Here is a 2,500-nt window from a genome sequence, read left to right as displayed (position 1 = left end):
TGAGTTCCGGAGACTAAGTGTTTAGTTGCATTTGGCTATTTGTTTTAGTTGTTTAATTCAAAGTGTTTAGTAGCATTTTCCTATTTCTTTAGTGGTTAATTTCAAAGTGTTTAGTTGTATTTTTCTATTTCTTTAGTGGTTTATTTCAGAGTGTTTAGTGGTTAATTTCAAAGTGTGTTAGTGGTTTAATTCAAAGTGTTTAGTTGTATTTTTCTATTTCTTTAGTGGTTTATTTCAGAGTGTTTAGTGGTTAATTTCAAAGTGTTTAGTGGATATTTTCTAAGTGTTTAGTGGTTTAATTTTTAAAAATTCGGATAATGATCGGGAAATGTGACGGGCGAGTGTTCGCTTAAAGCGTTGAAAATCGGACAATAGGGAGCAGGTGCTCCAGAGACTAAGTAAAAATCGGAGAATAAGCAGAAACCCAGAAGACTCTGGGCAAAAAGTCGGACAATAAGGAGCCTGAGCTCCAGAGACTAAGTAAAAATCGTAAAGTGAGCAGAAACCCAGAAGATCCTGGGCCAAAAATCGGGCAATAAGGAGCATGTGCTCCAGAGACTAAGTAAAAATCGTAATATAGGCAGAGACCCAGAGAAGTGTTTAGTGGTTAATTTCAAAGTGTGTAGTTGTATTTTTCTATTTGTTTAGTGGTTAATTTCAAAGTGTTTAGTTGTTAATTTCAAAGTGTTTAGTTGTATATTTCTATTTGTTTAGTGGTTAATTTCAAAGTGTTTAGTTGTATTTTTCTATTTGTTTAGTGGTTAATTTCAAAGTGTTTAGTGGTTAATTTCAAAGTGTGTAGTTGTATTTTTCTATTTGTTTAGTGGTTAATTTCAAAGTGTTTAGTTGTTAATTTCAAAGTGTTTAGTTGTATTTTTCTATTTGTTTAGTGGTTAATTTCAAAGTGTTTAGTTGTATTTTTCTAAGTGTTTAGTGGTTAATTTCAAAGTGTTTAGTTGTATTTTTCTAAGTGTTTAGTGGTTAATTTCAAAGTGTGTTAGTGGCTAATTTCAGAGTGTTTATTAGCATTTTCCTATTTCTTTAGTTGTTTAATTCAAAGTGTTTTAGTTGTTTTATTCAAAGTGTGATAGCGGTTTAATTTTTAAAAATTCGGATAATGATCGGGAAATGTGTCGGGCGAGTGTTCGCTTAAAGCGTTGAAAATGGAGAAAAAGAGATCCGTGGAGACCAAGTAAAAATCGGACAATAAGGAGCATGGGCTCCAGAGACTAAGTAAAATTCGGAGAATAAGCAGAGACCCAGAAGGTCCTGGGCAGAAAATCGGACAATAAGGAGCATGGGCTCCAGAGACTAAGTGTTTATTAGCATTTTCCTATTTCTTTAGTGGTTTATTTCAAAGTGTTTAGTTGTTTAATTCAAAGTGTTTAGTGGTTTAATTCAAAGTGTTTTAGTGGTTTAAATCAAAGTGTTTATTAGCATTTTCCTATTTCTTTAGTGGTTTAATTCAAAGTGTGATAGTGGTTTAATTTTTAAAAATTCGGATAATGATCGGGAAATGTGTCGGGCGAGTGTTCGCTTAAAGCGTTGAAAATGGAGAAAAAGAGTAAAATGCAGACAATGATCCGTGGAGACCAAGTAAAATTCGGAGAATAAGCAGAGACCCAGAAGGTCCCGGGCAGAAAATCGGACAATAAGGAGCATGAGTTCCGGAGACTAAGTAAAATTCGGAGAATAAGCAGATACCCAGAGAAAGAGGGCAGAAAATCGGACAATAAGGAGCATGTGCTCCAGAGACCAAGTAAAAATCGTAAAGTGAGCAGAAACCCAGAAGATCCTGGGCCGAAAATCGGAGAATAAGGAGCATTTGCTCCAGAGACCAAGTAAAAATCGTAAAGTGAGCAGAAACCCAGAAGATCCTGGGCCGAAAATCGGAGAATAAGGAGCATTTGCTCCAGAGACCAAGTAAAAATCGTAAAGTGAGCAGAAACCCAGAAGATCCTGGGCCGAAAATCGGAGAATAAGGAGCATTTGCTCCAGAGACCAAGTAAAAATCGTAAAGTGAGCAGAAACCCAGAAGATCCTGGGCCGAAAATCGGAGAATAAGGGAGCATGTGCTCCAGAGACTAAGTAAAAATCGGAGAATGGGGCAAAAAATCGGACAATGGGGGGAATTTTCTGGGCTTCATTCTTTGGCCCCTCAGAAACTAAGTCAGAATCGTAATATAAGGCCAGAAGCCCAGAGGGCCTCTGGGTCTTTGCTTATTGTTCCGATTTTGGGTGCTTTAAGGCGGACCCCAGGGGCCACCCTGCGCCCGTTTTCAGAAACCCAGTTTTCGAGAACAGAGGCCTCCAGAGGAGGAGGCCGGGCTTCACACGGTCCACTGCCCCCCCCACCCGAACCTCATCGGGCCTCATTTTGAGCTTTTTGGGGGTGGCAGAAGCGTGATTTTACACAGTTTTCTGATTTTCACCCACAGCTGCTTTGTAAGCGGAGGCTCGCCGACAGCGGAGCCCGGCTTCGGGGGGACGCTTCCCGAGC

The 2,500-nt window shown here is 39.1% G+C and overlaps 1 protein-coding gene across 1 annotated transcript in view; it reads left to right on the top strand.

Annotated features, from left to right (window-relative positions):
- Window positions 1–2,500, top strand: part of LOC134102859 (acetyl-CoA acetyltransferase, mitochondrial) — a 410,737-nt gene that overhangs the window by 82,824 nt on the left and 325,413 nt on the right. The gene's annotated exons all lie outside the window — the stretch shown is intronic.

Source organism: Pungitius pungitius, chromosome 16 (genome assembly GCF_949316345.1).
Source record: "Pungitius pungitius chromosome 16, fPunPun2.1, whole genome shotgun sequence".
In the NCBI taxonomy this organism is placed as follows: domain Eukaryota; kingdom Metazoa; phylum Chordata; class Actinopteri; order Perciformes; family Gasterosteidae; genus Pungitius; species Pungitius pungitius.
Note: the sequence above shows the minus strand (reverse complement) of the source record. Positions and strands in the feature narration are given on the sequence as shown.